At 46.5% G+C, this 14,305-nt stretch overlaps 1 protein-coding gene across 4 annotated transcripts in view; it reads right to left on the reverse strand.

Moving 5' to 3' along the window:
* Window positions 1-12,028, reverse strand: part of Fndc3b (fibronectin type III domain containing 3B) — a 298,000-nt gene extending 285,972 nt beyond the window's left edge. Inside the window, exon 1 of one of the 4 annotated variants that reach the window (XM_087618967.1) lies at window positions 11,805-12,028. The gene's annotated coding sequence lies outside the window, so the exon portion shown is untranslated. Of the gene's footprint in view, window positions 1-11,026; window positions 11,144-11,797 lie in introns of those variants that run through there. The other 3 variants (XM_087618981.1, XM_087618979.1, XM_087618971.1) reach the window with 3 other exon arrangements.
* Window positions 12,029-14,305: the final 2,277 nt, after the last annotated feature.

Consider the following 14,305-nt stretch of genomic DNA (forward strand, 5'->3'; position numbering starts at 1 on the left):
TATGTAGATATTACATATGTACGTATATATGTGTGTATATATTATGTGATTATATATATGTAATATATGGTTATAATTTCTGAACTGGGTCCAGTAACAAGCAAAACCTATATAATCAAAGGCCACATTTTTAGCAAGCAGAAATTTTCTAAATCAGCAATCTGAGTTGGGGGAAAGTCAAAGTCAACAAAACTTCAGGAGAACACCTACGTGCGCACAAAAGATCTTTAATCTGATTAAATGCTTATTTCCCTGAGTGGGGGGTGGGGACTCAACAAACAACTAGGAAATCAAAATGTCTATAATTAGCAAGATTCTTCAGAAGAAAAATCCCAACTGAACCTGGGAATGCAGCGGTCCACATGCAGACCCTTGACTCAGGTTAAGTGCTTGCATGCAGCGCATGGGCCCTGGGTACCATCTTAGACCCACCAGGAAAAGAAGGGAGGAGAGGGAAGGGAAAGCCAATTGAAATCAGCAGGCACCCCTAGAGTCCAGAGAGACAATGAGACCATCTGGCTTCCCAAGACTAGAAGTCCAACAGTCAACAACCCTGAAGAGAACATGTTGTGGAAAGTTCTAGATGTTCAAGTTTGAGAAAACGATAGCATATCTAACATGACAGCACTGGAACACACTGGCCATAGCAAAGCCTAGGACATTTCCCTTGGTAATTCTTAAGCACACTGTGGCTGTTCTTCGTACTCTTCCTCAGTATAAGACCATGGCTCTAGCATCTTTTCCTGTTGCTTAGGAATTAGCTTTCCTCTTGAGAAAAAGGGTCACAAAACTGGCCAGCCATGGCGTAAACACTCATGTGGTGGCATTCGCCAAGCCACTTACATATATGGTAGTGTTTATATACTATATAGAGTATACAATTACGGTTATATATGGTTATAGTCGAGAGAAACTATACCCACTTAGAGAATGCACTTGCACACTACTGCCACACCCTATGAATTCACCATTTCCCAAGACTCAGAAATATGTGGGCAATGCCTGTGCAACAAACAGTAAGTAGGGGCTGACAGTCCCGACAGTGTTTGTATGAAAATGTAAGTCTTTCACGGCATTTTTTTATGTGTGGGTTTCAGTGTCATGAGTGTGTAATTTACTCATGACGATCAGGTTTCTTAGCACTCTCACCAACATGACTACTGGATGACTTGATGGAAATACCAATGTGTTTCTTAAAAGCAAACAGAGTGTCAAAGCTTCAGGAATACAACTGTACATCTCGATCTGAGTTCTCTGTGGCTCTCCATGCGTGGCAGGAAAAGTGTCTGTGTTTTACAGGGTCATATACACAAACAGGCTACTTGCTTCACGGAAGTACTGAGGCCTTTGTCATTCTCTGCCACTGGCATACCGCCTCCTCTTCACTAGAACTCAGTTAAAAGGGAGAGAGAACCTGGGAGCATTCAGTGGGTAGAGCTTACCTAGCAAGCACCAAGCCTTGCATTTGAGCCCCAAACAGTGTGTGTGATGCCCATGAACCATTTAATCTGAGCACTCAGGAGGTGAAAACAGGAGAATCAGGAGATCAGGGTCATCCCAAGCTACATGGCAACTAGAGGCCAACCTGGGCTATGTAGGTGACAGAAGAGTCTGTCCTACCAGATTACATGTTTCGTGTTTCTCATACTTCTTAAAATCGTCACCAAGTCCAGAAACGAGTTCACCATTGGATCACCTTTCAGCATGCACCCTCATAGGGTTCCATGACATATCTGAGTCCCTACTTTCTTCTGGATCAAAACCTCAGAATGAAGTAGCTGGCAACAGGATACTTCTGGTTGAATATTGTGATGAACTGCTAAAGTTTTCCACAGAAAATATACCATTTTACATGCCCATCAGCAACACACAAGCGTTCTTATCCAATGTATTTGTAAGCATTCTCCGACTCAATAATCCAGACTGTTACTTTAAAACAGAATTACTTTTTCTGAGATGAGAAAACATAGGATAGAAAAACCAGAGACATCAATATTTATCACTTTCATTATTCTCCTTGATTGATTTAAACAACAAAGGATAACAGTTGGCTTTAATTGCTGTCTACTATTAAGTGCTATGCAAGGAATCTAACAGAGGGTCTTGTACACAAGGAGAGTGCTGTATCTTACATACCCTCCAGGAACCCCTCAGAACACCTCTTAAAACATGAGAGAAAATGGAGCACAGATCCTAAAACTGTATTAAAGATTTTACACTCCTTTAAAGAGCTGGAAAGCTCAGGAGGCTTCATCTCTAATGGAAGAGCAACTGACGGCTGGTGGCTACCAGGAGCATCAGGTTGCCATAGGAGTGTGGCCCCTAGTAGGTCTGTCGTGGCCAGGGCATGCCGTCATAGCCGTGCATTTGTACACACCAATAATAAGCTCAGTGGGGTAAATACACAGTAAATGTATGAACTGTTTTTGTTTTTTGAAGACAGGACTTTTCCGTATAGCCCTGGCTGTCTTGGAATTCTCTCTATAGTCCAGGCTAGCCTCCAACTCAGAGATTTGCCTACCTCTGCCTCCCAAGTGCTAGGGCTAAAGGCATGTGCTACCACTCCCAGAAAATAAATATTTTCTAAGTTGGCAGTCCTAGAGTAGACACGTTCTCAAACAAACAAACAAAAACCTTCAGGCTTGAGTGACGAATGTAAAATATACTGAGATGTCATTCTAGCTTGCTTTTCATGACTATGAGAAAACACTGACTAAAACCAACCAGAGGGAAGGGGTTGTTTAGCTTGTAGGTTACACCCTATCATGGAAAAAACCAAGACAGGTGCATAGAGACAAGAACTGAAACATGGAGGGCCTTTGCTGACTGGAGTTTCCAGGCTTATGTTCAGCTACCTTTCTTACAAACCCAGGACCACCAACCTAGGGAATGGTGCCACCTACAGTGGGCTGGGTCCACTTTCCAGCCCGACTTCATAATTGTCAATCAATAAAATGCCTCACAGACAGGCCCACAAGCCACTCAATGGAGGCAATTCTTCAACCGAGGTTTCTCTTCCCAGGTGTGTTAAGTTGACGACCAAGATTAGTCATCACAGATGTGTTTAAAGATACTTGATTATTTCTGGTAAATTCCTCTAGTCACCAAGAATGTCTTCCTTTAGAAGAAATAGGAAAGGAGTACATGTCTAACCTATCTAAATATTTAATTCATGAATTCCTACATCTACACCCAAAGGCAGAGGTAGGAGCAAACGGGCAGCTCAAAGCAACAGTGGGGCTAGAGATGCAGCCCAGGGGGCAGAATGCCTGCTTATTAAACGGAAGATTGGCACACGCCTATAATTCAACCCTCAATTTCAGCACTTGGGAGGTGCCGGCAGGAGAAGCAGACATTCAAGACATCCTCGGCAGGTAGTGATGGAGGTCTAAATGAGACCCTGCCTCAGAAGACAAACAAAAGCAGTAGCATCCTTAAAGCCTTTAGGGGCCAACAAGATGGCTCAGGCCTGGAAAGGTGCTTGCCACTTAAGCCTTGTGACCTGAGTTCAGTCCCCCTGAGTTGATTTCCTCGCCTTACCAATATGCCATCAAGTACTTACAGATGAAGAGACGTTCACAAGGGCAAAACAAGTGTCCCCAGAACACCAAAACCAACAAGGTGGCAGAGTTGTGCTCCACTTGGGGGTGGACAGGAAGGTGGGGTGCTGGCTGCTCTGGTTCACCCTGAATGCAAATACAGCTACAACTGCTGCCAGGTGCTGGTTCAAGTTCCTATGGGAGCACCAGGAAGAAGGCAGGTATTGTGACATCTACTGTGAACACCAACCTTCTAGGGTCCCCTGCTTCTCCACGGGTTCCCAACAGTGAGCCACGATCAGCCCACACTGTGATCTCTCACTGTTTCGAAGGGCACTAGTTTTCCCATCCTGCTAAAATGGTTTGTTCTCTTAATTAGATAAACATTACTCTGGTGATATATTTAAACTTTTGATATTTATACTAAAACCTTTTTTAAACATTATTTACTTAGAGCAGGGAGGGCTTGCATGTGTCATAGCAAACTTACAGGTCAGAGAATAACATATCAAGAGTCGGTTCTCACTCACCACTATGTAGGTCTTGGGGTTCAAATTCAGGTCATCAGGCTGCAAATGCCTTTACCAGACCAGCCATTTTGATGGCCCTAAAACCTTTACATTAGGCATAGGGTGGTCACTTGTCATTCTAGCTTTGCCTGCATAGTTACAAAGTTCTAATTAGCTGCAGCTAGACAAAGTACAATGAAGGTACGTCTAACAAAGGTCTCTTTCCCAGAAGATGCAAAATCCAAGCACCTAACAGCTAAATTAAATCATTTGTTTCCTGGGGTTTCAGAGAGAGAGAGAGAGAGAGAGAGAGAGAGAGAGAGAGAGAGAGGGAGAGGGAGAGGGAGAGGGAGAGGGAGAGGGAGAGGGAGAGGGAGAGTGTGTAGGAGGAAGGGAGAGGTGTTGACACTGGGTGTGTCTTCCTCAATCACTCTCCACCTTATTGTTGAGACAGGGTCTCCCAGTGAACCCGTAGCTTGTGGATTCAGCTTGCGTGGTGACCAGCGAGCCGCTGGGCTCTTCCTCTCCGCACTCCTTCACTGCATTTACAGACTTGCCCCGTCCACAGCCTTTCACATGGACGCTGGGGTCCACACTCAGCTGGCAGCACAAGCACATTATTCTCTTTGTTGTCTCGCTGAAGGTATGCCGGTTTTACCACTTGTCAGATTTTGAAAGGAAAAGAAGAACTGGAGTGGCCACCAGCCTGCTCCAGGGGTTGGCTGGGAGTTTACTCTGTACAGTTGCTAAAAAGATGAGCCAAGCTGCTCTGCGTGTAAGAAGAAAAATGCTTTGCCTTTACCAAAAGAAAAAGAAGAAAGGAGAGCATTCCATTCACAAAGAACCGAGTCTCTCTGTCACTGTCTTCTGCATCAATAAGGGTATGAAATAAAGTTACACTCTCAGCTCAAATACAGTCATTTAACACAGACACTTTAAACACTGATACCAAAACCTCAACTCTCTTTGCTTTTAGCTCAACATCATCTCACAACACCCCCAATGCCCTCCAAAAACACATGCATGCACACATGTGAATGTGCAAACACACACACACACACACACACACACACACACAGAGAGAGAGAGAGAGAGAGAGAGAGAGAGAGAGAGAGAGATTGATTTAGAAGTCACAGGGAGGATAAACACTATGGTCATGAAATCTAACCGGAGTTCCACTCAGGAGCTGTGCTGGAACTGACTATTGCCAAGAACATTAGAACTTATGAATGTGAAACCAACACATCCTAAACCGGTGCAGGGAAAAGAAATTCAAAGACTGATCTCTGCTCACAGGAGGAAACATCCTCACTGGCAGAAGGCTGTCCACAGGACCTCACAAGATGACAAGCTCCTCACCCTCCTATCCCACAGCTCCTGTCCCACATACCTCTAGTCTCCAAGGACTGATCCTTGTTACTAAATGTACTACAAAGAACTGTCACCCAGGTGAGCCACGACTTCACACTGGGTTCTCCTTGGCTGAACCTTGCAAAGGGGGTCAGGTAATCCCAAGCCACCCTCCTGTGCTCAGTCTGACAGAGTGCTTCCGTCTAGCCACCAGGATCCAAGCATGTTCCACACACACCCCCACCCCAAAGCACTGCTCACCACCTGCTTCAGGGTTGACTCAAGGCCTCTGTTTATTCTACTTTATTCATTCAGACACCAGAGTGTAAACTGAAGAACAAAGCCGCCCCTCACCACCCACACATTCCCGACAGTAAAGAGCGAAGGTCTACCTGGAAACAGAGTTCTACCAGGAACACTCTGAAGCTCTAGTACACTGACCTCAACGTGAAGAATAGCAATGGTGTCTCCACTGTGCAAAGTGGGGAGGCTGCAGGGATTGGCCAGCCCTGAAAACAAGACGATGTTCTCAGCTGCAAGTGTTGAAAGCTCAAATAAGAGGCTCAGATAACACAAGGACTAAAGCCCTGCCTGTCATTCCGTCTTGGAATCTCTTCTCAGAAACTGCACTTCCTGCTTCATCTCGACAATGACCCTGGACTGAGAAAGCCACCCTGGCCTGCCCATGCATTCAACAATCTGGTCCAGCCAAAACCCACCTTGCCGAAACGCACAGGGAGGGCGACTTAGCGGCAGGACCTATCCCACTGTTAATGAGGAGTAAATAGGAAACATCTAAGCTTTAAGTTTTATTTACTGACCACAAAAGGGAAAGTAAATGATTTTCAAACTGTCTCAGCACAAATCCATGGCCTCTAAAACATGCAAATAACACAGGGCCAGCTCCAATTGAAACTCTGTCATAATAACAACTGCTGAATTTATGTAACACTTTGTCAAACCTTTTTAAAGACACAGACTAATGGGTGCGATAATTGTTTTAAAAGATACACATGAATTGTATTCTCCTTATACTAAGATGAAAAAAAAAAAAAAAAACAAGTTGAGAGGTTTAAAAGTTTGCCCGAGACACAGAGATGCAAAGGAAAATGATTCCTTGACAAACTAACTATGTTTGCTGACACAAAACTCCTGCTAAGATTCAGCCCTTAATCTTTGCCTGTCAATCCATGGCTTCAAGATTACTGTAAGTCTCTCACTTATATCTTGATGTCCTAACAAATTGAACCATGCATATATCATGGTTAAATCTTGTTTCCATATTTGGCACACTCCCTAGGACACTATAATTCTATTTATAACACAGTTCTTTATCCTGATTCTGTGAACATAGTGAAATGCTCCCCACGGCCAGGAGTGGGTATGAACAAGACATTCAAACAGCCGAATGTTCTCATTAACCAATGCCTTGCCTGTGGTTGAATTTATAACTTTCCAATAGCTGGAGGCAACGTGATTTATATTCACACTAAAAATAATACTGCAATTTAAAACTGATTCATTGCTGTAAGTCTCTGGGATTCTACTGTGTTCTAGAGCCACAATTATGACCTGTGATTACCCCTGCAACTCGGAAGGACACACACGCATTCAGGTATCTTTATAGTGAACACGGAAGTTGTTTCTTAAAAAATCTTAAGAAAGTGTGGGCTGAAAAAGCTGTCTCAGGAGCTAAGAGCTTGCACAGCTCCTATGAAGGACAGAGTTCAGTTCCCAGCACTAACCGGGACAGTTCACAACCTGTAACTCCAGCTGCAGGAAACCTTACACCTCTGGCCTCCAAGAGTGCCTGAACTCACACCAGCCGGCCCACACAGTTATACACATAATTAAAAATAAATTTCCTTTTAAATTCTAATAAAAACACATTATTTCTCATTTGTCTTTCCCTAAACCATTTGAGAAACGAGCCCAAGTGACTACACAAATAGACAAGAGGACTGGGAGAGAAAGCTCAGTGGGCAGGAGTGCTTCCCTGTAAGCATGAGGACTTGAGTTCGAATCCCCAGGCCCAGTTAAAAAGCCTGCTGTGGCCACAGGCTCCTGTCAGCACAGCACAATGAGAGGTAGGAAAGGAGGACTGCTGGGTTTGTGGCTGCCAAACCAGCTCTGTCTCAAGAGAATAAGGCAGACGGTGACAGAAAGGACTCTGGCTTCCACACCGGATACAATGTGCACACACATTCACAAGTGAAACACTCTGCTCCTGGAGTTAAAATATATTTCTTTTCTTTATAGCTTATGTGGAAAAATGGCTTGACACAAATTAAATACTCTTATACATTAATCTTCCTGGTGGGGTGAGGTATCAAGGGTGCCCATCCCCATGTCTGCCACTGCCACCCTCCCCTTACACTCAGAACAAAAAAGAAAGGTTCTGGGTTATCTGCAGATAGAATCCAGTCAGATGGATGCTCTTGGATTTTCACTCTCTCATAGGAGATCTGGAAGTTTTTGGAATTTTTTTGACCAAATGAAACTCAAAAATGTAGCAGATGTTAATTAAATCCATTTATCAAAATTTTTTTTCTAAGCCTTTCCTCATTGCAAAGGGTCATTCCTGCTGGTTTAGTCTAGCACAATTTGTGAATAAGTCTAACATTTAATAATTGATTTGGTCGGAGAGTGCTACATCTCACTATACAGCATATATATATATATATATATATATATATATATATATATATATATATATATTCATTCCAGCTCTTGCCTGGCGCTCCCTATGTAGACCAGGCTTGCCTCAAACTTACAGGATCCATTTCCTTTCCCTGGCTCCTGAGTACTGGGAGTAAAGGCATGCCCCAGTACACCCTGCCTGATGATTTAATTTTATACTTTGATAGCAAGACTACTTAAATTCTTCAGAAGATTGCTGTACGTGCACAAAGACAACCTCAGAGAAAAGTCACTTTGAAAGAAGAGCATATGAGCAGGTGGTGTGGATGCGAAGGGTGTGGTTTTGTTCCTTCCAACTCCATAAACGGCTTCATCTTGCTTCCTCTTTGGGGAGGGAGGGGTGAGACAGGGTCTCTGTAGACAAACTGACCTGGAATGTACTATGTAAGCCAGGCTGGCATCTCCTGATCTTCCTTCGATTACAGGTGTGAGCCACCATGCCTGGCTAGCACGCTCCTTTATTACGCAGGATGCCAGGAAGAATTAGCTCCTTTACCAGCAATTCCAAGTACATCTATTCCAACTAAATCGCTAAGCTGAAGGTCTGCCCATCAGTGCTGACTGTGACAGATGCGCACCTTAAAATGTAAGTGGCTAACTTTCCACTCTGTTTGGAAAAGCGGACTGAGGCAAACCTACCCTAGACTTAGAATACGAGTTCAAGAGCTGAGCTGAGGCTCTAGCACGTAGGAGAGTATTTGCTTCCAGCCTACAAAAGGCCATAGGTTCAATGCCAAGCACCCCCCAAAGGAAAGAAAATAGACCTAAAACATCTTCTGATTGTAAAGAAAGGACAACTGGTGAATCAAAATACCTCTCAGTAGAAGGTTAACAGACCTGGGGATCTGAAAGTTCTGTGTTTGGAATTTAAATTTAAAATAATTTGGAAAAAAAAATAAAATTCAAACAACAGTTGAGTCACAGAGCCACATTTCAAACACATGATTACAGGTGCTTCCTGGTTGCAGTATGACAGTCTAGACAGAATCATGTCCACCCCTGGAGATAATACTGGATGTTATTCTGAATTTCTGGTACCTTGATTTCTGTGAACTTAGATGCCCCTGTTTATAAAATGTACATCTACTGCAACTGAAATCAAAATATTCAAAATTTAATCAAATAATGTATAAACAGCAAAATCAGGTTTATCTAAGAAGGGATGTACTATTAGTACAATAACGGACAGGCATGTGGCTCATACCTGTCACCTAGCATCCAGGAGGCTGAGGCAGGCGGCCAGTCCAAGCCTGTCTCAAAATACCACACAGCAAAAAAAATCTGAAGGTGCAATTCCGTATTTTGTTCTATGACCCTTCCCTGGGGACCATGGAAGTTTTGAGAGTTGGGCCGAAGGGGCACAAATGCCAACTGAACAACCAGGAGAGTTCCCTGTGCTCGCCCTCCACATTCCTTTAGAAGCCCCAGAGGACAGGCTCCTCCAAACAGCCCATGCTGTGACCACATCTATTTTTAAAGGGCCTTAAAAGATTACCAAAATGTCTTTCTCGAACTGTATAAACCGTCATTAGATACCGCAAGCCCCCAGCCTACAGGATCTCGACATGCTAACAGATGCTAAAGGAACACGATTCTTGTCCAAAACGAAGGCTTTTCCTCACAAGCATCAAAATAAAATGCTTCAAAAGCACATGGAAGTTTCAGAACAATACTAAGACAGCAACCTGTTAAAACAACAATCGATGAGGCCTCACTTTTAGCCAGGCTGCGTACAGATCTCCAAGGTCTCAGAATGAACTCCTCTTGGCCCTCCTGGCCAGAAGCATGCCCAGGGACTTTACCCTCTTCAACAGCTGCTCCTAGGGAGCCAGGAAATTTACTGAATCCAGTCTTTACTGCATCCACGGTCAGCCTCCAGTGAGGAGTGAACGAACAGCCCCCACAGAAGTCACAAAACCAGGTCAGAGTTGCTATGCGCTGTGTGGCATAACTCGCGTTCCCAGGGTCCCTGCCTAACTTGGAGATGCAGGAGCACCAGGAACTCAGATCTGAACAGAGCAGTAAAATTTTGCTCAAAACCTGAATTTCTTTTGTATTGTTGTTTTAAAAAAAGAATGTTATTGCAGAATGGGTTCCTTTTCTTCCGGGTCTGTCTGCTCCTACTGACTCTGCCACAACCAGGGTGCCTCCCCTTTCCCAATGCCCCACCTCTTGCCACATTTATAAAAAAGAAAAAAAAAAAAAAGTGGCACATTCCCTCTCCCCTAGCTTCTCCTAGTAAGGCCTGGAAACTGGAGGAAATTCAAATCAAATTAGTTGCACATTAAAAAATAAACAGACAAGCAATCAAGGGTGCCCACCCAACAAAAGCCCTCACCAGTTCCAAAATATGATTAAGCCTGGGAGGGAAGAGGGGGAGGGGGACTAGCCGGGATGGAGATAAACGTGTGCATTTTTGGCCCCAGCGTCAGCCTCATCGTGGCCAAATTCTACATTTTGTTTAAAGAAAACGCTGGGCCTGAGAGAAAAGAAAATAAAAAGTTGTAACTTTTAAGGAAGTCTGCAATCCGCACTGTCTGGATAAAATGCCAGTGCTTCCTTCGTCTGGGATCGCCGGGTGGGAGCCGAGATTCGAAAAATCTCCAACCCCAGCGGCTCACTCCGGGAAGGCGCCCGGCCAGCGGCGCCGCCCGGCGGCCCGGCCAGGTCTCTCGGGACGCTCGCAGAGTCCCCCCAGGCTCCCGCGGCCAGGCGCTGAGGACGCTAAGCGGGCATGGCCCCGGGCCCCGCTTTCCGCGAGGGCTGACAGGCCCTTCCCACGGCGGCTCGTTTCTGCCTGCCATCCGAAACAGACGGTCCCCGCGGCCCGCCCAGCCCGCCCGCCGCCTCCGGGCGCGGATTCCACCCGCTGGGTCCCCGGGCCGCCCTACCCCCGGCAGGGGCGCCCCTCGAGCCTGACCGACTGACCCGCGCTCCGCTGGCCCACACGCACCGGGTCGTCCTCTGCTTCCCGCCGCGCCCCGATCCCCCGCCCGAGCCTGCAGTCGCCTGGCTCGCCGAGTCCAGCCGCGGCCGCCGGTTCCCGCCCCCAGCCCGGGGGGAGCCCAGGGGGCAGGACGGGGAGGGAGGACGTGGCGCGCAGAGGTGGCCAGAGGCGGGCGGGGAGTGTCCCCAAGAGGCCCTGGCGGGGGCGGGGGCGGGGGCGACCGGTCATCCAGGGACCCTCCCCGCGAGCAACCCGGGTCCCGGGTCCCAGCCCGGCACCCCCGAGGGGGCCGAGGCAGCCCCGACTCCCAGCTCTGCGCGCACGCATGCCCTCCTCCCTCCACCATATGGAAATCTACAGCCTCCCAAAGTGACACGTCGAAGATTCCTCGGCCTGGCCGCGCGCCCTCCCCCTCCCGGGCAGCGGTCCGGCCGCGGGGATCTGGGCGGGGGAGCGGATTCCTCGGAGCGACTACCCGGGGAGGAGGGGAACTCCGAGCCCCGCATCCTCCGCTTTCTTCCCCGGCAAGCGGGGGCAGGAGGGGCCGCCCCCTACCCGGCCGGGAGCTTCAGTCAGCCCAGCGGTCGCGGAGCGACCGGGACTCCGCAGCTAAGTTTTCCTCGGGCATCCCCGAGTGCTCCGGGGCCGGGAGCGCACTCGAGCGGACTCGGTGTCCGGCCCGGGCTCCGAAGCGCAGGGACCCGAGAGCGACTGTGGGTGGCAAGTCCCCCTGCAGCCCGCCGCTCTCGCACGCCTTACCTCCCCTCAGGCTGAAACGGGGCTCCGGGCGCCGGCAATCCGGGTCGCCCACGCCGTCCCAGCCAGCCGCCCGCCGGATCCCCGCCGCCCCCTGCGCCGCTCTCGCCGCTCCCGCCGCTGCTCTCCGCCGCCTCCTCGGGCCGCCGCCGCTGCTCAAATAACTACCAGGAGGGTTTGATGGGGGATTCCGCCATGTCAATGATGTCGGGACCACATGGGGATTCGGGCCCCGCCCACTGCCGTAAGCCTCCCAGTACACGCGCAGCTGCAAGTGCAAGCTCGCTGTAACTTGGAGAGGCCTCCCTTTTCCCCTAAGCCACGCCAGGCTACACACAGCGGGACTTCTCTAATCTGAGCTGAAGAGAGCTAGGAGATTCCTAATGAGATTCTGAAGGTGGAATCATCACTATAAATGCAGTATTTGCTCAGTAATTATTAAAGCTGTCTTGTTATTTTTCACTTATAATACATGTTTCCTCTTCCAGCTGTAAATCCCAGAAGAATCTGTCAGTGATTTTTGTCACTCTTTTAACTTCCCAGCATTTTGCCTAAGCAAACTTTATGACACCAAAATATAAATGTCTATTTTTCCCTTTCAGTTGCGGGTAGGCACATTTACTTGCAAGAATAAAGACTGGTTCATTTTAGTTTTTATTAATATTTAGCTTGGGCATACTTTATTGCTGTTGTATGCGTGAATGTGTGTGTGACCTCAGGTACACACATGCCATGGCTTTGTGTGGGTAAGAAACTTAAAAGTTCCTGTTTGCCTTACACGGGTTCTGGGAATCCAATTCTGGTTGTCAGGCTTGGAGGGCGAGGGCCTTAACACACTGATCTGTCGTGTTGACCCTAAAGACTATTTCTTGTTTATCTGGATTGTATATATCAAATGCAAGAGGATCCACTAGCTGTTGATTGTGTATGAATTAAATATGTACTACATTCCTGTTATATAGGCTCTGTCAAAGGTTAAGGGCCTGTGCCATACTGCCCACAAATAGAAAAATGTTTCTGGAGGCAGGGATATTAGATCAAATAAATAACTCTCCTCTATTACTTAGGTATCCTGTATAACTTCACCAGCATTTACAATTATAGTGTTCCACTAAGACCAAAAAGGACCTGTCACTCTGATTGGCTTTAAAAAAAAAAAACTAACAGGAAATACTACTTTATTAAAGCCCAAGGAAAGATATGAACCCTAACAAATGGTTCTTTTCCTTGTGGGATTTACAATTCTCTTTTGTGTTTAAGATATTGAGTATGGGGGTCTGGAGAGATGGCTCGGTGGTTAAGACACTGACTGCTCTTCCAGAGGAACTGAGTTCAATTCCCAGGAACCACATGGTGGCTCACAACCATATGCAATGGGATCCAATGCCCTCTTCTGGTGTGTCTGAAGAGAACAACAGTGTATCACATACATGAAATAAATAAATCTTTTAGAAAAAAAAAAGATAATACAGACAAGCTGAACCCTCTCTCTACAATGACTCTTTTCATGTCAATGTCCCCAAAGGGTTCTTGTAAACTACAAATAATCCTAGATCTTAACCCTATCTGGAAAGGAAACATGCTTTCAAAGCAGTGGTTTCCCCAGTGCCCACAGAGCTGGACTCCCATGCTTCAAGCTCTGGCTGTGCAGTCTAGGTTTGGATTAAGGCTCTGTCTTCCCCTAGGCTTGCCTTTCAGCCTACTTTAACTCCCCAGGCTCCCAGAGACATTCCTGACCCCTGTACATGCCTTCTTCTTCCTCTCTGTCCAAGGTCATCTTACTCATCCCAACTTGGCCCCTCCCAGCCTCTGGCCCGTAGCTGTTTCCTCCTTAATTATTTTCCGTTCTCATATTGCTCAGAAGCTGTCATTTGTCCATTCCACTTGGCTGAGGGCTGTTCATTTCTTTTTCTCTATATCAACCTAGAACTGTCCTTTGAATGTAGAGCCGCTGCCCCCCTTTTGATGGCTATATTGATTGTAAAGCATGTGGGAAAACTTGAAGGACTAAATAAATGTGCAGAGGAAGAAAGGTTAAATCCAGGTATAAAGGACAAGCTAGCAAAGAAGATCAGAGCAGACAAGATACACAAGTGGACAGACATTTCTGCCTATTTCTCCCAGCAGATCTATTGGATTTCTCTTTCTTGAGAAGAGTCATTGTAGCCAGGTGTTGTGACGCCTTCCTAGTAACCCATCTAGAAGCTGAGAGAGGAGATCATCAGTCTGAGGCCAGCTGAAAAATAAGGGCTTGTCTCAAATCTCAGCTCTCAAGAAGAATCAATGCACACATGATGTGCTAACTTAAAAATGCTTGTCGGTATCTATGGTCTCCCTGTTTTAGGCAGCCTCTTAGCCCAACCTCTGAGACCAGTTTAGTACTAGAAAAGAAACATAGTAAAAGCTTGTAAAACATAGCAAATACATGTACACTGTGTGTAAGGAAAAGCAGAGTGTCCTAACCACACACAAGTTACTAATGGCCCCTGAGCCTGAATTTTCTT

The sequence above is a fragment of the Rattus norvegicus genome, chromosome 2 (genome assembly GCF_021556685.1).
Source record: "Rattus norvegicus strain SHRSP/BbbUtx chromosome 2, alternate assembly SHRSP_T2T, whole genome shotgun sequence".
Lineage (NCBI taxonomy): Eukaryota > Metazoa > Chordata > Mammalia > Rodentia > Muridae > Rattus > Rattus norvegicus.